The sequence below is a fragment of the Pseudophryne corroboree genome, chromosome 2 (genome assembly GCF_028390025.1).
Source record: "Pseudophryne corroboree isolate aPseCor3 chromosome 2, aPseCor3.hap2, whole genome shotgun sequence".
NCBI classification, from domain to species: Eukaryota; Metazoa; Chordata; class Amphibia; order Anura; family Myobatrachidae; genus Pseudophryne; species Pseudophryne corroboree.
Genome location: NC_086445.1, coordinates 660429153 through 660452343, shown reverse-complemented (window position 1 = coordinate 660452343; position 23191 = coordinate 660429153).

Sequence of the window (23191 nt, the reverse complement as noted above, 5' to 3'; positions counted from 1 at the left end):
AGTCCGTCCATAATTGTATACAACCTAACCGTGGATTTTTTTCAGTCTTCTTTATACATACATAGTTACATAGACATCTTCTCTTTATCAACCAGTCTATATTAGCTGCAGACACAGTACAGTACGGTAGTTCACGGCTGTGGCTACCTCTGTGTCTGCAGTCGGCAGGCAGTCCATAATTGTATACTAGTATCCATCTCCATTGTTTACCTGAGGTGCCTTTTAGTTGTGCCTATTAAAATATGGAGAACAAAAATGTTGAGGTTCCAAAATTAGGGAAAGATCAAGATCCACTTCCACCTCGTGCTGAAGCTGCTGCCACTAGTCATGGCCGAGACGATGAAATGCCAGCAACGTCGTCTGCCAAGGCCGATGCCCAATGTCATAGTACAGAGCATGTCAAATCCAAAACACCAAATATCAGAAAAAAAAGGACTCCAAAACCTAAAATAAAATTGTCGGAGGAGAAGCGTAAACTTGCCAATATGCCATTTACCACACGGAGTGGCAAGGAACGGCTGAGGCCCTGGCCTATGTTCATGGCTAGTGGTTCAGCTTCACATGAGGATGGAAGCACTCAGCCTCTCACTAGAAAAATGAAAAGACTCAAGCTGGCAAAAGCAGCACAGCAAAGAACTGTGCATTCTTCGAAATCCCAAATCCACAAGGAGAGTCCAATTGTGTCGGTTGCGATGCCTGACCTTCCCAACACTGGACGTGAAGAGCATGCGCCTTCCACCATTTGCACGCCCCCTGCAAGTGCTGGAAGGAGCACCCGCAGTCCAGTTCCTGATAGTCAGATTGAAGATGTCAGTGTTGAAGTACACCAGGATGAGGAGGATATGGGTGTTGCTGGCGCTGGGGAGGAAATTGACCAGGAGGATTCTGATGGTGAGGTGGTTTGTTTAAGTCAGGCACCCGGGGAGACACCTGTTGTCCGTGGGAGGAATATGGCCGTTGACATGCCAGGTGAAAATACCAAAAAAATCAGCTCTTCGGTGTGGAGGTATTTCACCAGAAATGCGGACAACAGGTGTCAAGCCGTGTGTTCCCTTTGTCAAGCTGTAATAAGTAGGGGTAAGGACGTTAACCACCTCGGAACATCCTCCCTTATACGTCACCTGCAGCGCATTCATAATAAGTCAGTGACAAGTTCAAAAACTTTGGGTGACAGCGGAAGCAGTCCACTGACCAGTAAATCCCTTCCTCTTGTAACCAAGCTCACGCAAACCACCCCACCAACTCCCTCAGTGTCAATTTCCTCCTTCCCCAGGAATGCCAATAGTCCTGCAGGCCATGTCACTGGCAATTCTGACGAGTCCTCTCCTGCCTGGGATTCCTCCGATGCATCCTTGCGTGTAACGCCTACTGCTGCTGGCGCTGCTGTTGTTGCCGCTGGGAGTCGATGGTCATCCCAGAGGGGAAGTCGTAAGCCCACTTGTACTACTTCCAGTAAGCAATTGACTGTTCAACAGTCCTTTGCGAGGAAGATGAAATATCACAGCAGTCATCCTACTGCAAAGCGGATAACTGAGGCCTTGACAACTATGTTGGTGTTAGACGTGCGTCCGGTATCCGCCGTTAGTTCACAGGGAACTAGACAATTTATTGAGGCAGTGTGCCCCCGTTACCAAATACCATCTAGGTTCCACTTCTCTAGGCAGGCGATACCGAGAATGTACACGGACGTCAGAAAAAGACTCACCAGTGTCCTAAAAAATGCAGTTGTACCCAATGTCCACTTAACCACGGACATGTGGACAAGTGGAGCAGGGCAGGGTCAGGACTATATGACTGTGACAGCCCACTGGGTAGATGTATGGACTCCCGCCGCAAGAACAGCAGCGGCGGCACCAGTAGCAGCATCTCGCAAACGCCAACTCTTTCCTAGGCAGGCTACGCTTTGTATCACCGCTTTCCAGAATACGCACACAGCTGAAAACCTCTTACGGCAACTGAGGAAGATCATCGCGGAATGGCTTACCCCAATTGGACTCTCCTGTGGATTTGTGGCATCGGACAACGCCAGCAATATTGTGTGTGCATTAAATATGGGCAAATTCCAGCACGTCCCATGTTTTGCACATACCTTGAATTTGGTGGTGCAGAATTTTTTAAAAAACGACAGGGGCGTGCAAGAGATGCTGTCGGTGGCCAGAAGAATTGCGGGACACTTTCGGCGTACAGGCACCATGTACAGAAGACTGGAGCACCACCAAAAACTACTGAACCTGCCCTGCCATCATCTGAAGCAAGAAGTGGTAACGAGGTGGAATTCAACCCTCTATATGCTTCAGAGGTTGGAGGAGCAGCAAAAGGCCATTCAAGCCTATACAATTGAGCACGATATAGGAGGTGGAATGCACCTGTCTCAAGTGCAGTGGAGAATGATTTCAACGTTGTGCAAGGTTCTGATGCCCTTTGAACTTGCCACACGTGAAGTCAGTTCAGACACTGCCAGCCTGAGTCAGGTCATTCCCCTCATCAGGCTTTTGCAGAAGAAGCTGGAGGCATTGAAGAAGGAGCTAAAAGGGAGCGATTCTGCTAGGCATGTGGGACTTGTGGATGCAGCCCTTAATTCGCTTAACAAGGATTCACGGGTGGTCAATCTGTTGAAATCAGAGCACTACATTTTGGCCACCGTGCTCGATCCTAGATTTAAAGCCTACCTTGGATCTCTCTTTCCGGCAGACACAAGTCTGCTGGGGTTGAAAGACCTGCTGGTGACAAAATTGTCAAGTCAAGCGGAACGCGATCTGTCAACATCTCCTCCTTCACATTCTCCCGCAACTGGGGGTGCGAGGAAAAGGCTCAGAATTCCGAGCCCACCCGCTGGCGGTGATGCAGGGCAGTCTGGAGCGACTGCTGATGCTGACATCTGGTCCGGACTGAAGGACCTGACAACGATTACGGACATGTCGTCTACTGTCACTGCATATGATTCTCTCAACATTGATAGAATGGTGGAGGATTATATGAGTGACCGCATCCAAGTAGGCACGTCACACAGTCCGTACTTATACTGGCAGGAAAAAGAGGCAATTTGGAGGCCCTTGCACAAACTGGCTTTATTCTACCTAAGTTACCCTCCCACAAGTGTGTACTCCGAAAGAGTGTTTAGTGCCGCCGCTCACCTTGTCAGCAATCGGCGTACGAGGTTACATCCAGAAAATGTGGAGAAGATGATGTTCATTAAAATGAATTATAATCAATTCCTCCGCGGAGACATTGACCAGCAGCAATTGCCTCCACAAAGTACACAGGGAGCTGAGATGGTGGATTCCAGTGGGGACGAATTGATAATCTGTGAGGAGGGGGATGTACACGGTGATATATCGGAGGGTGAAGATGAGGTGGACATCTTGCCTCTGTAGAGCCAGTTTGTGCAAGGAGAGATTAATTGCTTCTTTTTTGGGGGGGGGTCCAAACCAACCCGTCATATCAGTCACAGTCGTGTGGCAGACCCTGTCACTGAAATGATGGGTTGGTTAAAGTGTGCATGTCCTGTTTTGTTTATACAACATAAGGGTGGGTGGGAGGGCCCAAGGACAATTCCATCTTGCACCTCTTTTTTCTTTTCTTTTTCTTTGCATCATGTGCTGATTGGGGAGGGTTTTTTGGAAGGGACATCCTGCGTGACACTGCAGTGCCACTCCTAGATGGGCCCGGTGTTTGTGTCGGCCACTAGGGTCGCTAATCTTACTCACACAGTCAGCTACCTCATTGCGCCTCTTTTTTTCTTTGCGTCATGTGCTGTTTGGGGAGGGTTTTTTGGAAGGGACATCCTGCGTGACACTGCAGTGCCACTCCTAGATGGGCCCGGTGTTTGTGTCGGCCACTAGGGTCGCTAATCTTACTCACACAGCTACCTCATTGCGCCTCTTTTTTTCTTTGCGTCATGTGCTGTTTGGGGAGGGTTTTTTGGAAGGGCCATCCTGCGTGACACTGCAGTGCCACTCCTAGATGGGCCCGGTGTTTGTGTCGGCCACTAGGGTCGCTAATCTTACTCACACAGCTACCTCATTGCGCCTCTTTTTTTCTTTGCGTCATGTGCTGTTTGGGGAGGGTTTTTTGGAAGGGACATCCTGCGTGACACTGCAGTGCCACTCCTAGATGGGCCCGGTGTTTGTGTCGGCCACTAGGGTCGCTTATCTTACTCACACAGCGACCTCGGTGCAAATTTTAGGACTAAAAATAATATTGTGAGGTGTGAGGTATTCAGAATAGACTGAAAATGAGTGTAAATTATGTTTTTTGAGGTTAATAATACTTTGGGATCAAAATGACCCCCAAATTCTATGATTTAAGCTGTTTTTTAGTGTTTTTTGAAAAAAACACCCGAATCCAAAACACACCCGAATCCGACAAAAAAAATTCGGTGAGGTTTTGCCAAAACGCGTTCGAACCCAAAACACGGCCGCGGAACCGAACCCAAAACCAAAACACAAAACCCGAAAAATTTCAGGCGCTCATCTCTAGTTAGAAGTAGAAGAACTCTAACAGAAACCACTAAGCTCATCTACAGCCACACCACACTGTATATGCCCAATATTACCTGATCTTAGGCCTGGTTTGTTCTTGGATGTGAGACCACCTTGGAATACCAGGTGCTATAGGTAGTTTTATACTACCAACACCGTTCTCTTGATGCATTCTATTTTGAAACTTATTCATTGATGTAGAAGTTAGAAACAGCAAAAATCATCTACAGCCGCATCACACTGGATATGTCCAATCTCATCTGATGTTGGAAGCTAAGCAGTGTTGTGCCTGGTTAGTTTTTGGATTTCAGGTCCTGCCTTCTGGTTTGGCCACGGCACCTCGGAAATTCACCAAGGTCATGGCCGTGATGACGACCCTTCACCATCGGTAGACCAGAGAGGAATCTCTCCTCCCGATAAACATTCTGGAATTGCGGGCAGTGTTCAATTCATTGATACTGGCCCTGCCTCTAGTACAGAACAGGCCTGTTCAAGTACAATCGGACAACGCCACCATGGTAGTGTACACAAATCATCAAGGCGGCACTCGAAACTGCATGGCAAAGCTGGAAGTATAAAAAAATCCTCAGTTGGGTAGAACGTCATCTGCCAGCAATATCGGCAGTGTTCATTCCCGGAGTCCTCAACTGGGAAGCGGATTTCCTCAGTCGTCAGGAAGTTCACGCTGGAGAGTGGAGAGGCTGCAGCAGAAATATCTGCACTGGTGTCAGTAGGTGACTGAGGCAGGGATGACTGGGAGATAGTGAGTGACTGAAGCATGTATGAGTGGGAGATAGTGGGTGACTGAAGCCGGGGTGACTGGGAGATAGTGGGTGACTGATGAAGGGGTGACAATGATAGTGGGTGACTGAGGTAGGGGTGACAGGGAGATAGTGGGTTACTGAGGGAGGGGTGATAGGAAGGGGTTGGGTAAGTGTGGGAAGAAAGTGGGTGACAGGGATAATAAATGAATAAGGCAGGGATGATAGGGAGATAGTGGATGACTGTGGCAGGGGTGACAGGGACAGTAAGAGACTGAGGAAGGGTTGACAGGGATAGTGGGTGACTGAAGCAGGGGTGATAGGGTGACAGTGGGTGACTGAGGCAGGGGTGACAGGGATAGTGGGTGACTGCGGCAGGGGTCGCAGGTATAGTGGTTGACTGAGGCAGCGGTGACTGGGAGATAGTGGGTAACTGAGGCAGGGGTGAAAGGGAAAGTGTGTGACTCAGGCAGGGGTGATAGGGAGATAGTGGGCAGCATATCTCTGCCTCACTGCAGCAGCACATTCCTGCTTCACTGACAGCAGCACATCCCTGCAACGTTGACAGCAGCACATCCCTGCAACATTGACGGCAGCACATCCCTGCCTCATTGACGGCAGCACATCCCTGCCTTACTTATAGCAGCACATCCCTGCCTCGCTGACAGCAGCACATCACTGCCTCGCTGACAGCAGCACATCACTGCTTCACTGACAGCAGCACATCACTGCTTCACTGACAGCAGCACATCCCTGCCTCACTGGCAGCAGCACATCCCTGCTTTACTGACAGCTGTATATAGGGCCTAATTAAGACCTGATCCCTGCTGTGCATATTCACACAACAGGAGATCAGGTCTGAAGTGCGTGTGTGCTGGTGCCACAGTGCACCGGCACATGCCAGAGATGCGATCAGCATCTCTGCCCAGTGAGCGCCTCTGCCTGATTGACAGGCAGAGGCGGTCACTGGGCAGGAGGAGTCGGGCCAGCGGCGTTGTGCCGCCATTTTGGGGGCACAGTCAGGACAACGCAGACATGACCGGACCGTATGGGGGCGGACCGTGACGGCTGTGTGACCCGGACAGCAACAGGCCTTATTTACTAAAATCTCAGATAAATTTTATGGCATTTATGTGCAGTCTAGTTTGCACAGTTGATAGAGTGTTGATCTTGCACTATCAATGTAAGCCTCACATAGGTTTGATACACATGTAAGTTTGTTTTTATTTTACTACATTGTGGTTTGTGGCTCTATACCACGTAATGCATGTCTTTTAACAGTAGTCAAGTCTTCCAATGTGCTTGTTAGTGAAACCCAATACATAGCTTTATTTTATTTTGTTTCTTCAAATATTGAATGCATATGTCTTATAACTTTTTATTTCAATATATAAACATTTTTATTATAAGATTTTCAATGACACAAGTACATCCAAGTTGCAGATTATGGATTGTGAAGTACAAATCAACCATATAAACAATTTAAGCAATTTAAATTGCATGCAGGTAGTAGAATGTCAAACTCCTTGGATGAGAGTTGGTCGTAATAAACTAGGATAGAAAAGAATAAAGTAGAAAATAAGATTTTAAACCTACCGGTAAATCTTTTTCTCGTAGTCCGTAGAGGATGCTGGGGACTCCGTAAGGACCATGGGGATAAACGGGCTCCGCAGGAGACATGGGCACTTTAAGAAAGACTTTAGTTCTGGGTGTGCAGTGGCTCCTCCCTCTATGCCCCTCTATGCCACAGTTAGAGAAACTGTGCCCAGAGGAGACAGACAGTACGAGAAAAGGATTTTGTTAATCCAGGGCAAGATTCATACCAGCCACACCAATCACACCGTATAACTTGTGATAAACTACACAGAAATGAGTACGAAAAAACAACATACTGTAGCATCAGTACAGGACCGATGCAACTATAACATAACCCTTATTGAAGCAATAACTATATACAAGTATTGCAGAAGTAGTCCGCACTTGGGACGGGCGCCCAGCATCCTCTACGGACTACGAGAAAAAGATTTACCGGTAGGTTTAAAATCTTATTTTCTCTAACGTCCTAGAGGATGCTGGGGACTCCGTAAGGACCATGGGGATTATACCAAAGCTCCAAAACGGGCGGGAGAGTGCGGATGACTCTGCAGCACCGATTGAGCAAACATGAGTTCCTCCTCAGCCAGGGTATCAAACTTATAGTATTTTGAAAAGGTGTTTGAACCTGACCAAGTAGCAGCTCGACACAGCTGTAGTGCCGAGACCCCTCGGGCAGCCGCCCAAGAAGAGCCCACTTTCCTCGTGGAATGGGCCTTGACCGATTTCGGTAACTGCAATCCAGCCATAGAATGCGCTTGCTGAATCGTGTTACAAATCCAGCGAGCAATAGCCTGCTTTGAAGCAGGGGCACCAATCTTGTTGGTTGCATACAGGACAAACAGCGCTTCAGTTTTCCTGACTCTAGCCGTCCTGGCCACGTAAATTTTCAAAGCCCTGACCACATCAAGTAACTCGGAATCCTCCAAGTCACGCGTAGCCAAAGGCACCACAATAGGTTGGTTCATATGAAAAGATGAGACCACTTTTGGTAGGAATTGAGGACGGGTCCGCAATTCCGCTCTATCCACATGGAACACCAAATATGGGCTTTTATGTGACAAAGCTGCTAATTCCGACACTCGCCTAGCCGAAGCCAAGGCTAATAACATGACCACCTTCCACGTGAGATATTTTAACTCCACCGTTTTAAGTGGTTCAAACCAGTGTGATTTTAGAAAACTTAACACCACGTTAAGGTCCCAAGGTGCCACCGGAGGCACAAAAGGAGGCTGAATATGCAGCACTCCTTTTACAAAAGTCTGAACTTCTGGAAGAGAAACCAATTCTTTTTAAATGAAAATGGATAAGGCCGAAATCTGGACCTTAATAGAGCCTAATTTTAGGCCCAAATTCACTCCAGTTTGTAGGAAGTGAAGGAAACGGCCCAGATGGAATTCTTCCATAGGAGCATTCCTGGCCTCACACCAAGAAACATAATTTCGCCATATACGGTGTAATGTTTTGACGTTACATCCTTCCTAGCCTTTATCAGCGTAGGGATGACCTCAACCGGAATGCCTTTCACTGCTAGGATCCGGCATTCAACCACCATGCCGTGAAACGCAGCCGCGGTAAGTCTTGGAACAGACAGGGCCCCTGATGCAACAGGTCCTGTCTTAGAGGAAGAGGCCACGGATCTTCTGTGAGCATTTCCTGCAGATCCGGATACCAGGTCCTCCGTGGCCAATCTGGAACAATGAGGATTGTTCTCACTCCTCTTTGTCTTATTATCCTCAACACCTTGGGTATGAGAGGAAGAGGAGGAAATACATAGATCGGCCGGAACACCCACGGTGTCACTAGGGCGTCTACAGCTACTGCCTGAGGGTCTCTTGACCTTGCGCAATACCTATGTAGCTTTTTGTTGAGCCGGGACGCCATCATGTCTATCTGTGGCAGTTCCCACCAACTTGTAATCTGTGCAAAGACTTCCTGATGAAGTCCCCACTCTCCCGGATGTAGGTTGTGTCTGCTGAGGAAGTCTGCTTCCCAGTTGTCCACTCCCGGAATGAACACTGCTGACAGTGCGCTTGCGTGATTCTCCACCCAGCGAAGAATTCTGGTGGCTTGTGCCATCGCCACTCTGCTCCTTGTGCCGCCTTGGCGGTTTACATGAGCCACTGCGGTGATGTTGTCTGACTGGATCAGAACCGGTTGGTCGCAAAGTAAGGTCTCCGCTTGACGTAGGGCATTGTATATGGCCCCTAGTTTCAGGATGTTGATGTGAAGACAATTCTCTTGACTTGACCAAAGACCTTGGAAATTTCTTCCCTGTGTGACTGCTCCCCAACCTTGGAGGCTTGCATCTGTGGTCACCAGGATCCAGTCCTGAATGCCGAATCTGCGTCACTCGAGACGGTGAGCACTCTGCAGCCACCACAGGAGTGATACCCTGACCCTGGGGGACAGGGTGATCAACCAATGCATCTGTAAATGTGACCCGGACCACTTGTCCAGTAGGTCCCATTGGAAAGTCCTCGCATGGAACTGACACAAGTTTTGGTTTCAATAGGTTCCTGACAAGAGTCATGAGTTCCTGGGCCTTTTCTATCGGGAGATAAACCCTCTTCTGGTCTGTGTCCAGAATCATGCCCAAGAAAGACAGACGAGTCGTAGGAACCAACTGCGACTTTGGGATATTGAAAATCCAGCCGAAAATCCAGTGAAAGTGATACGCTGTTCAGCAACTGCTCTCTTGATCTCGCTTTTATGAGATCGCTCAAGTACGGGATAATTGTGACACCTTGCTTGCGCAGGAGAACCATCATTTCCGCCATTACCTTGGTGAAAATTCTCTGGGCCGTGGAGAGACCAAACAGCAACGTCTGAAATTGGCAATGACAGTCCTGTACCGCAAATCTGAGGTACGCCTGATGAGATGGATAAATGGGAACATGAAGGTATGCATCCTGTACACAAATGCGGACAACAGGTGTCAAGCCATGTGTTGCCTTTGTCAAGCTGTAATAAGTAGGGGTAAGGACGTTAACCACCTCAGAACATCCTCCCTTATACGTCACCTGCAGCGCATTAATCATAAGTCAGTGACAAGTTCAAAAACTTTGGATGACAGCGGAAGCAGTCCACTGACCTCTAAATCCCTTCCTCTTGTAACCAAGCTCCTGCAAACCACACCACCAACTCCCTCAGTGTCAATTTCCTCCTTATACAGGAAAGCCAATAGTCCTGCAGGCCATGTCACTGGCACGTCTGACGAGTCCTCTCCTGCCTGGGATTCCTCCGATGCATCCTTGAGTGTAACGCCTACTGCTGCTGGCGCTGCTGTTGTTGCTGCTGGGAGTCGATCGTCATCCCAGAGGGGAAGTCGGAAGACCACTTGTACTACTTCCAGTAGGCAATTGACTGTCCAACAGTCCTTTGCGAGGAAGATGAAATATCACAGCAGTCATCCTGCTGCAAAGCGGATAACTCAGGTCTTGTCAGCCTGGGTGGTGAGAAACGTGGTTCCGGTACCCATCGTTAATTCAGAGGCAACTAGAGACTTGATTGAGGTACTGTGTCCCCGGTACCAAATGCCATCTAGGTCCCATTTCTCTAGGCAGGCGATACCGAAAATGTATACAGACCTCAAAAAAGAGTCACCAGTGTCCTAAAAAATGCAGTTGTACCCAATGTCCACTAGTCCACATGTCCGTGGTTAAGTGGAGCAGAGCAGACTCAGGGCTATATGACTGTGACAGCCCACTGGGTAGATGTATTGCCTCCCGCAGCAAGAACAGCAGCGGCGGCACCAGTAGCAGCATCTCACAAATGCCAACTCGTTCCTAGGCAGGCTACGCTTTGTATCACCGCTTTCCATATAAGAGGCACACAGCTGACAACCTCTTACGGAAACTGAGGAACATCATCGCAGAATGGCTTACCCCAATTGGACTCTCCTGGGGATTTGTGACATCGGACAACGCCACCAATATTGTGCGTACATTACATCTGGGCAAATTCCAGCACGTCCCATGTTTTGCACATACATTGAATTTGGTGGTGCAGAATTATTTAAAAAACGACAGGGGCGTGCAAGAGATGCTGTCGGTGGCCCGAAGAATTGCGGGCCACTTTCTGCATTCAGCCACCGCGTGCCGAAGACTGGAGCACCACCAAACATTCCTGAACCTGCCCTGCCATCTTCTGAAGCAAGAGGTGGTAACGAGGTGGAATTCAACCCTCTATATGCTTCAGAGGATGGAGGAGCAGCAAAAGGCCATTCAAGCCTATACATCTACTCACGATATAGGCAAAGTAGGGGGAATGCACCTGACTCAAGCGCAGTGGAGAATGATTTCAACGTTGTGCAAGGTTCTGCAACCCTTTGAACTTGCCACACGTGAAGTCAGTTCAGACACTGCCAGCCTGAGTCAGGTCATTCCCCTCATCAGGCTTTTGCAGAAGAAGCTGGAGACATTGAAGGAGGAGCTAAAACAGAGCGATTCCGCTAGGCATGTGGGACTTGTGGATGGAGCCCTTAATTCGCTTAACCAGGATTCAATCTGTTGAAATCAGAGCAATACATTTTGGCCACCGTACTCGATCCTAGATTTAAAACCTACATTGTATCTCTCTTTCCGGCAGACACAAGTCTGCAGAGGTTCAAAGACCTGCTGGTGAGAAAATTGTCAAGTCAAGCGGAACGTGACCCGTCAACAGCTCCTCCTTCACATTCTCCCGCAACTGGGGGTGCGAGGAAAAGGCTAAGAATTCCGAGCCCACCCGCTGGCGGTGATGCAGGGCAGTCTGGAGTGAGTGCTGACATCTGGTCCGGACTGAAGGACCTGGCAACGATTACTGACATGTCGTCTACTGTCACTGCATATGATTCTGTCACCTTTGAAAGAATGGTGGAGGATTATATGAGTGACCGCATCCAGGTAGGCACGTCAGACAGTCCGTATGTATACTGGCCGGAAAAAGAGGCAATTTGGAGGCCCTTGGACAAACTGGCTTTATTCTACCTAAGTTGCCCTCCCTCCAGTGTGTACTCCAAAAGAGTGTTTAGTGCAGCCGCTCACCTTGTCAGCAATCGGTGTACGAGGTTACTTCCAGAAAATGTGGAGAAGATGATGATCATCAAAATGAATTATAATCAATTCCTCCGTGGAGACATTCACCAGCAATTGCCTCCAGAAAGTACACAGGGATCTGAGATGGTGGATTCCAGTGGGGACGAATTAATAATCTGTGAGGAGGGCGATGTACACAGTGAAAGGGGTGAGGAATCGGAGGATGATGAGGTGGACATCTTGCCTCTGTAGAGCCAGTTTGTGCAAGGAGAGATTGATTGCTTCTTTTTTGGTGGGGGCCCAAACCACCCAGTCATTTCAGTCAGCCGTGTGGCAGACCCTGTTGCTGAAATGATGGGTTCGTCAATGTTTTTCTTTTCAATCTAAGCCCCTGCAGTTTTCTGTAAGAATCTGCTTCGCTATGATGATCAACAAATCACAAGGGCAAACACTCAGGGCTGGAGGCGTAGATCTTAGGACCAGCTGCTACAAGCATGGCAAAGGTGTCACTATCATTGGTGACACCCAGAGAGGCAGCGAGGGAGATTGTAATGCAGTGCGCGCAAATAAGCAGCGCAATGGTAAAAAGGAGGCATGGTCTCATAGGTAGGGGTGTGGCCTGTTGGCCTGAATCTCCATTTTGTTGCTCCGGGTATCCCGGGGGTTGGGGGCTGCACCCGGGGACTAGTGTGTGAGTGGTGCTGGCTCCTGCACAGTGACAGAAACTGGGTGTTGCACGTAATGTCACAGTGAAACACCCATATTCTGTCACTGAAGAGGAGCCGGCACTTTGGTGTCACCCCCCTTGGCGGGTGACACTCGGGTGTGGGCCGCAACCCCATTGTGATGCCACTGACCCATGGAAAGCTTTACGTGGCTTACCCATGTGTTAGTAGCCCCAAGCATCTTTTGTGTTAGTCCCTGAAGAAAAACTTCAAATATTTACAAATAAATTTTGTAATCAATGGGCCTAATTCAGTAAGGATTGCAAATTCCGCTAAGTAACAGAATTTGCAATCCTTTGGTTCACATGCTGGGGCCACTCAGCATGCCGCCTCCCTTCTTGACCACGCTGAAATTGCAGTCGCAGTGCAGTTCAGCGTGATCATAAAAAATGGGTTAGCCTCCAGTTGGTACTAGAGATGAGCGGGTTCGGTTTCTCTGAAACCGAACCCGCACGAACTTCATGTTTTTTTCACGGGTCCGAGCAGACTCGGATCCTCCCGCCTTGCTCGGTTAACCCGAGCGCGCCCGAACGTCATCATGACGCTGTCGGATTCTCGCGAGACTCGGATTCTATATAAGGAGCCGCGCGTCGCCGCCATTTTCACACGTGCATTGAGATTGATAGGGAGAGGACGTGGCTGGCATCCTCTCCATTAGAAATTAGATTAGAAGAGAGAGAGAGATTGTGCAGAGTCAGACAGAGTTTACCACAGTGACCAGTGCAGTTGTTGTTAGTTAACTTTTATTTATTTTAATATAATATATCCGTTCTCTGCTATATCCGTTCTCTGCCTGAAAAAAAACGATACACAGCAGCAGCCAGTCACACAGTGTGACTCAGTCTGTGTGCACTCAGCTCAGCCCAGTGTGCTGCACATCAATGTATAAAAGGCAAAGCTTATAATAATTGTGGGGGAGACTGGGGAGCACTGCAGGTTGTTATAGCAGGAGCCCCCAGGAGTACATAATATTATATTAATTTAAAATTAAACAGTGCACACTTTTGCTGCAGGAGTGCCACTGCCAGTGTGACTAGTGGTGACCAGTGCCTGACCACCAGTATAGTAGTATATTGTTGTATGTATTGTATACTATCTCTTTATCAACCAGTCTATATTAGCAGCAGACACAGTACAGTGCGGTAGTTCACGGCTGTGGCTACCTCTGTGTCGGCAGTCGGAACTCGGCAGGCAGTCCGTCCATCCATAATTGTATTACAATATATACCACCTAACCGTGGTATTTTTTTTTCTTTCTTTATACCGTCATAGTGTCATACTAGTTGTTACGAGTATACTACTATCTCTTTATCAACCAGTGTACAGTGCGGTAGTTCACGGCTGTGGCTACCTCTGTGTCGGCAGTCGGCAGGCAGTCCGTCCATCCATAATTGTATTATTATTATAATATATACCACCTAACCGTGGTTTTTTTTTCATTCTTTATACCGTCATAGTGTCATACTAGTTGTTACGAGTATACTACTATCTCTTTATCAACCAGTGTACAGTGCGGTAGTTCACGGCTGTGGCTACCTCTGTGTCGGCAGTCGGCAGGCAGTCCGTCCATCCATAATTGTATTATTATTATAATATATACCACCTAACCGTGGTTTTTTTTTCATTCTTTATACCGTCGTCATAGTGTCATACTAGTTGTTACGAGTATACTACTATCTCTTTATCAACCAGTGTACAGTGCGGTAGTTCACGGCTGTGGCTACCTCTGTGTCGGCAGTCGGCAGGCAGTCCGTCCATCCATAATTGTATTATTATTATAATATATACCACCTAACCGTGGTTTTTTTTTCATTCTTTATACCGTCGTCATAGTGTCATACTAGTTGTTACGAGTATACTACTATCTCTTTATCAACCAGTGTACAATGCGGTAGTTCACGGCTGTGGTTACCTCTGTGTCGGCAGTCGGCAGGCAGTCCGTCCATCCATAATTGTATTATTATTATAATATATACCACCTAACCGTGGTTTTTTTTTCATTCTTTATACCGTCGTCATAGTGTCATACTAGTTGTTACGAGTATACTACTATCTCTTTATCAACCAGTGTACAGTGCGGTAGTTCACGGCTGTGGCTACCTCTGTGTCGGCAGTCGGCAGGCAGTCCGTCCATCCATAATTGTATTATTATTATAATATATACCACCTAACCGTGGTTTTTTTTTCATTCTTTATACCGTCGTCATAGTGTCATACTAGTTGTTACGAGTATACTACTATCTCTTTATCAACCAGTGTACAGTGCGGTAGTTCACGGCTGTGGCTACCTCTGTGTCGGCAGTCGGCAGGCAGTCCGTCCATCCATAATTGTATTATTATTATAATATATACCACCTAACCGTGGTTTTTTTTTCATTCTTTATACCGTCGTCATAGTGTCATACTAGTTGTTACGAGTATACTACTATCTCTTTATCAACCAGTGTACAGTGCGGTAGTTCACGGCTGTGGCTACCTCTGTGTCGGCAGTCGGCAGGCAGTCCGTCCATCCATAATTGTATTATTATTATAATATATACCACCTAACCGTGGTTTTTTTATACCACCTAACCGTGGCAGTCCGTCCATAATTGTATACTAGTATCCAATCCATCCATCTCCATTGTTTACCTGAGGTGCCTTTTAGTTCTGCCTATAAAATATGGAGAACAAAAAAGTTGAGGTTCCAAAATTAGGGAAAGATCAAGATCCACTTCCACCTCGTGCTGAAGCTGCTGCCACTAGTCATGGCCGAGACGATGAAATGCCAGCAACGTCGTCTGCCAAGGCCGATGCCCAATGTCATAGTACAGAGCATGTCAAATCCAAAACACCAAATATCAGAAAAAAAAGGACTCCAAAACCTAAACTAAAATTGTCGGAGGAGAAGCGTAAACTTGCCAATATGCCATTTACCACACGGAGTGGCAAGGAACGGCTGAGGCCCTGGCCTATGTTCATGGCTAGTGGTTCAGCTTCACATGAGGATGGAAGCACTCAGCCTCTCGCTAGAAAACTGAAAAGACTCAAGCTGGCAAAAGCACCGCAAAGAACTGTGCGTTCTTTGAAATCCCAAATCCACAAGGAGAGTCCAATTGTGTCGTTTGCGATGCCTGACCTTCCCAACACTGGACGTGAAGAGCATGCCGCCTTCCACTATTTGCATGCCCCCTGCAAGTGCTGGAAGGAGCACCCGCAGTCCAGTTCCTGATAGTCAGATTGAAGATGTCAGTGTTGAAGTACACCAGGATGAGGAGGATATGGGTGTTGCTGGCGCTGGGGAGGAAATTGACCAGGAGGATTCTGATGGTGAGGTGGTTTGTTTAAGTCAGGCACCCGGGGAGACACCTGTTGTCCGTGGGAGGAATATGGCCGTTGACATGCAGGTGAAAATACCAAAAAAATCAGCTCTTCGGTGTGGAGGTATTTCACCAGAAATGCGGACAACAGGTGTCAAGCCGTGTGTTCCCTTTGTCAAGCTGTAATAAGTAGGGGTAAGGACGTTAACCACCTCGGAACATCCTCCCTTATACGTCACCTGCAGCGCATTCATAATAAGTCAGTGACAAGTTCAAAAACTTTGGGTGACAGCGGAAGCAGTCCACTGACCAGTAAATCCCTTCCTCTTGTAACCAAGCTCACGCAAACCACCCCACCAACTCCCTCAGTGTCAATTTCCTCCTTCCCCAGGAATGCCAATAGTCCTGCAGGCCATGTCACTGGCAAGTCTGACGAGTCCTCTCCTGCCTGGGATTCCTCCAATGCATCCTTGCGTGTAACGCCTACTGCTGCTGGCGCTGCTGTTGTTGCCGCTGGGAGTCGATGGTCATCCCAGAGGGGAAGTCGTAAGCCCACTTGTACTACTTCCAGTAAGCAATTGACTGTTCAACAGTCCTTTGCGAGGAAGATGAAATATCACAGCAGTCATCCTACTGCAAAGCGGATAACTGAGGCCTTGACAACTATGTTGGTGTTAGACGTGCGTCCGGTATCCGCCGTTAGTTCACAGGGAACTAGACAATTTATTGAGGCAGTGTGCCCCCGTTACCAAATACCATCTAGGTTCCACTTCTCTAGGCAGGCGATACCGAGAATGTACACGGACGTCAGAAAAAGACTCACCAGTGTCCTAAAAAATGCAGTTGTACCCAATGTCCACTTAACCACGGACATGTGGACAAGTGGAGCAGGGCAGGGTCAGGACTATATGACTGTGACAGCCCACTGGGTAGATGTATGGACTCCCGCCGCAAGAACAGCAGCGGCGCACCAGTAGCAGCATCTCGCAAACGCCAACTCTTTCCTAGGCAGGCTACGCTTTGTATCACCGCTTTCCAGAATACGCACACAGCTGAAAACCTCTTACGGCAACTGAGGAAGATCATCGCGGAATGGCTTACCCCAATTGGACTCTCCTGTGGATTTGTGGCATCGGACAACGCCAGCAATATTGTGTGTGCATTAAATATGGGCAAATTCCAGCACGTCCCATGTTTTGCACATACCTTGAATTTGGTGGTGCAGAATTTTTTAAAAAACGACAAGGGCGTGCAAGAGATGCTGTCGGTGGCCAGAAAAATTGCGGGACACTTTCGGCGTACAGGCACCACGTACAGAAGACTGGAGCACCACCAAAAACTACTGAACCTGCCCTGCCATCATCTGAAGCAAGAAGTGGTAACGAGGTGGAATTCAACCCTCTATATGCTTCAGAGGTTGGAGGAGCAGCAAAAGGCCATTCAAGCCTATACAATTGAGCACGATATAGGAGATGGAATGCACCTGTCTCAAGTGCAGTGGAGAATGATTTCAACGTTGTGCAAGGTTCTGATGCCCTTTGAACTTGCCACACGTGAAGTCAGTTCAGACACTGCCAGCCTGAGTCAGGTCATTCCCCTCATCAGGCTTTTGCAGAAGAAGCTGGAGGCATTGAAGAAGGAGCTAACACGGAGCGATTCCGCTAGGCATGTGGGACTTGTGGATGCAGCCCTTAATTCGCTTAACAAGGATTCACGGGTGGTCAATCTGTTGAAATCAGAGCACTACATTTTGGCCACCGTGCTCGATCCTAGATTTAAAGCCTACCTTGGATCTCTCTTTCCGGCAGACACAGGTCTGCTGGGGTTGAAAGACCTGCTGGTGACAAAATTGTCAAGTCAAGCGGAACGCGACCTGTCAACATCTCCTCCTTCACATTCTCCCGCAACTGGGGGTGCGAGGAAAAGGCTCAGAATTCCGAGCCCACCCGCTGGCGGTGATGCAGGGCAGTCTGGAGCGACTGCTGATGCTGACATCTGGTCCGGACTGAAGGACCTGACAACGATTACGGACATGTCGTCTACTGTCACTGCATATGATTCTCTCAACATTGATAGAATGGTGGAGGATTATATGAGTGACCGCATCCAAGTAGGCACGTCACACAGTCCGTACTTATACTGGCAGGAAAAAGAGGCAATTTGGAGGCCCTTGCACAAACTGGCTTTATTCTACCTAAGTTGCCCTCCCACAAGTGTGTACTCCGAAAGAGTGTTTAGTGCCGCCGCTCACCTTGTCAGCAATCGGCGTACGAGGTTACATCCAGAAAATGTGGAGAAGATGATGTTCATTAAAATGAATTATAATCAATTCCTCCGCGGAGACATTGACCAGCAGCAATTGCCTCCACAAAGTACACAGGGAGCTGAGATGGTGGATTCCAGTGGGGACGAATTGATAATCTGTGAGGAGGGGGATGTACACGGTGATATATCGGAGGGTGAAGATGAGGTGGACATCTTGCCTCTGTAGAGCCAGTTTGTGCAAGGAGAGATTAATTGCTTCTTTTTTGGGGGGGTCCAAACCAACCCGTCATATCAGTCACAGTCGTGTGGCAGACCCTGTCACTGAAATGATGGGTTGGTTAAAGTGTGCATGTCCTGTTTTGTTTATACAACATAAGGGTGGGTGGGAGGGCCCAAGGATAATTCCATCTTGCACCTCTTTTTTCTTTTCTTTTTCTTTGCATCATGTGCTGATTGGGGAGGGTTTTTTGGAAGGGACATCCTGCGTGACACTGCAGTGCCACTCCTAGATGGGCCCGGTGTTTGTGTCGGCCACTAGGGTCGCTAATCTTACTCACACAGCTACCTCATTGCGCCTCTTTTTTTCTTTGCGTCATGTGCTGTTTGGGAGGGTTTTTTGGAAGGGACATCCTGCGTGACACTGCAGTGCCACTCCTAGATGTGCCCGGTGTTTGTGTCGGCCACTAGGGTCGCTAATCTTACTCACACAGTCAGCTACCTCATTGCGCCTCTTTTTTTCTTTGCGTCATGTGCTGTTTGGGGAGGGTTTTTTGGAAGGGCCATCCTGCGTGACACTGCAGTGCCACTCCTAGATGGGCCCGGTGTTTGTGTCGGCCACTAGGGTCGCTAATCTTACTCACACAGCTACCTCATTGCGCCTCTTTTTTTCTTTGCGTCATGTGCTGTTTGGGGAGGGTTTTTTGGAAGGGACATCCTGCGTGACACTGCAGTGCCACTCCTAGATGGGCCCGGTGTTTGTGTCGGCCACTAGGGTCGCTTATCTTACTCACACAGCGACCTCGGTGCAAATTTTAGGACTAAAAATAATATTGTGAGGTGTGATGTGTTCAGAATAGGCTGAAAATGAGTGTAAATTATGTTTTTTGAGGTTAATAATACTTTGGGATCAAAATTACCCCCAAATTCTATGATTTAAGCTGTTTTTTAGGGTTTTTTGAAAAAAACACCCGAATCCAAAACACACCCGAATCCGACAAAAAAAATTCGGTGAGGTTTTGCCAAAACGCGGTCGTACCCAAAACACGGCCGCGGAACCGAACCCAAAACCAAAACACAAAACCCGAAAAATTTCCGGCGCTCATCTCTAGTTGGTACAGACTGTATGTGTGCGCAGGAAGCCGCCACCATTTTTGTGATCGCAGCTGCTGCATGTGATGTCATGCAGCCGCTCTGACCACGCCTCCTGTTTCTCCGTTGCCGACCCCATTTTGAAGCCCTGCCCACGCACCGCTCCATCTCCGACATAGAAACGGAGTGTTGCTGACCCCCCCCCCCAGCACCGATTGACAGTCAGAGGCGATCGCATTATCTGCGGGGTGCCGCAGAAAATGCAGGCGCATGCGTATGCTCTTAGCAATTTTTGCAGTTAGATTGCTTATTGCGATTGCAATCCAACCTGAATCAGGCTCTATTACCTATCAGGAAAAAAACTGTGTTCCCTAATGCACACCGAGTGAATAATATTGCTATATAATAATGGTCAGATAATACGGAGATCTTAGTTGCGCATATCTGCAGATATAGGGTTAAGCCCCCAGGCCGATCGACAAGGCTTCTCCGTCACTGGGGGTCCCTAATACTAGGTATGGGCCCGGGGCGCAGGACCCCACAATGTCGGCACAGGTCGGCCACCCCAGGTCAGCACACAGGTGAAAATTAATAGGGGTTAATAAGAAGCACAGAAGTGCTATGTAAGTGGTGTGATTAAAATAATATATACAAAGTGATAGGAAAAATAATAAGTGTTAATAAAGTGTCAGGGTGTGCCGACCTGCAGCAGCCCACCCATACCGACACAGGGGCCACTGCACCCCACACCCACCCCATAAATAATTACATATATATATCTGGGTTAAATTCCCAGTGTAAGGCCACATGGTAATGGCACCTACAGCATCTGAGAGCCAGCTTACCTGGGGATACCCCTGGCTTCCCCTATGGCACTACTAGAGTCAGCAATCCCTCCTAATGCTGACCCATTTGTGCCTCTCTATATACAATACACAAGGTGGAAAGCTGCTCAATCAGATTGTAATGTCACTCAGGTGCTAAAAGGGGAGGGGTAATTCTGTGTAGGAAAAAAACTGTGTTCCCTAATGCACACCGAGTGAATAATATTGCTATATAATAATGGTCAGATAATACGGAGATCTTAGTTGCGTATATCTGCAGATATAGGGTTAAGCCCCCAGGCCGATCGACAAGGCTTCTCCGTCACTGGGGGTCCCTAATACTAGGTATGGGCCCGGGGCGCAGGACCCCACAATGTCGGCACAGGTCGGCCACCTCAGGTCAGCACACAGGTGAAAATTAATAGGGGTTAATAAGAAGCACAGAGGTGCTATGTAAGTGGTGTGATTAAAATAATATATACAAAGTGATAGGAAAAATAATAAGTGTTAATAAAGTGTTAGGGTGTGCCGACCTGCAGCAGCCCACCCATACCGACACAGGGGCCACTGCACCCCACACCCACCCCATAAATAATTACATATATATATCTGGGTTAAATTCCCAGTGTAAGGCCACATGGTAATGGCACCTACAGCATCTGAGAGCCAGCTTACCTGGGGATACCCCTGGCTTCCCCTATGGCACTACTAGAGTCAGCAATCCCTCCTAATGCTGACCCATTTGTGCCTCTCTATATACAATACACAAGGTGGAAAGCTGCTCAATCAGATTGTAATGTCACTCAGGTGCTAAAAGGGGAGGGGTAATTCTGTGTAGGAAAAGAACTGTGTTCCCTAATGCACACCGAGTGAATAATATTGCTATATAATAATGGTCAGATAATACGGAGATCTTAGTTGCGTATATCTGCAGATATAGGGTTAAGCCCCCAGGCCGATCGACAAGGCTTCTCCGTCACTGGGGGTCCCTAATACTAGGTATGGGCCCGGGGCGCAGGACCCCACAATGTCGGTACAGGTCGGCCACCCCAGGTCAGCACACAGGTGAAAATTAATAGGGGTTAATAAGAAGCACAGAAGTGCTATGTAAGTGGTGTGATTAAAATAATATATACAAAGTGATAGGAAAAATAATAAGTGTTAATAAAGTGTTAGGGTGTGCCGACCTGCAGCAGCCTACCCATACCGACACAGGGGCCACTGCACCCCACACCCACCCCATAAATAATTACATATATATATCTGGGTTAAATTCCCAGTGTAAGGCCACATGGTAATGGCACCTACAGCATCTGAGAGCCAGCTTACCTGGGGATACCCCTGGCTTCCCCTATGGTACTACTAGAGTCAGCAATCCCTCCTAATGCTGACCCATTTGTGCCTCTCTATATACAATACACAAGGTGGAAAGCTGCTCAATCAGATTGTAATGTCACTCAGGTGCTAAAAGGGGGGGGTAATTCTGTGTAGGAAAAAAACTGTGTTCTCTAATGCACACCGAGTGAATAATATTGCTATATAATAATGGTCAGATAATACGGAGATCTTAGTTGTGTATATCTGCAGATATAGGGTTAAGCCCCCAGGCCGATCGACAAGGCTTCTCCGTCACTGGGGGTCCCTAATACTAGGTATGGGCCCGGGGCGCAGGACCCCACAATGTCGGCACAGGTCGGCCACCCCAGGTCAGCATACAGGTGAAAATTAATAGGGGTTAATAAGAAGCACAGAAGTGCTGTGTAAGTGGTGTGATTAAAATAATATATACAAAGTGATAGGAAAAATAATAAGTGTTAATAAAGTGTTAGGGTGTGCCGACCTGCAGCAGCCCACCCATACCGACACAGGGGCCACTGCACCCCACACCCACCCCATAAATAATTACATATATATATATGGGTTAAATTCCCAGTGTAAGGCCACATGGTAATGGCACCTACAGCATCTGAGAGCCAGCTTACCTGGGGATACCCCTGGCTTCCCCTATGGCACTACTAGAGTCAGCAATCCCTCCTAATGCTGACCCATTTGTGCCTCTCTATATACAATACACAAGGTGGAAAGCTGCTCAATCAGATTGTAATGTCACTCAGGTGCTAAAAGGGGAGGGGTAATTCTGTGTAGGAAAAAAACTGTGTTCCCTAATGCACACCGAGTGAATAATATTGCTATATAATAATGGTCAGATAATACGGAGATCTTAGTTGCGTATATCTGCAGATATAGGGTTAAGCCCCCAGGCCGATCGACAAGGCTTCTCCGTCACTGGGGGTCCCTAATACTAGGTATGGGCCCGGGGCGCAGGACCCCACAATGTCGGTACAGGTCGGCCACCCCAGGTCAGCACACAGGTGAAAATTAATAGGGGTTAATAAGAAGCACAGAAGTGCTATGTAAGTGGTGTGATTAAAATAATATATACAAAGTGATAGGAAAAATAATAAGTGTTAATAAAGTGTTAGGGTGTGCCGACCTGCAGCAGCCTACCCATACCGACACAGGGGCCACTGCACCCCACACCCACCCCATAAATAATTACATATATATATCTGGGTTAAATTCCCAGTGTAAGGCCACATGGTAATGGCACCTACAGCATCTGAGAGCCAGCTTACCTGGGGATACCCCTGGCTTCCCCTATGGTACTACTAGAGTCAGCAATCCCTCCTAATGCTGACCCATTTGTGCCTCTCTATATACAATACACAAGGTGGAAAGCTGCTCAATCAGATTGTAATGTCACTCAGGTGCTAAAAGGGGAGGGGTAATTCTGTGTAGGAAAAAAACTGTGTTCTCTAATGCACACCGAGTGAATAATATTGCTATATAATAATGGTCAGATAATACGGAGATCTTAGTTGTGTATATCTGCAGATATAGGGTTAAGCCCCCAGGC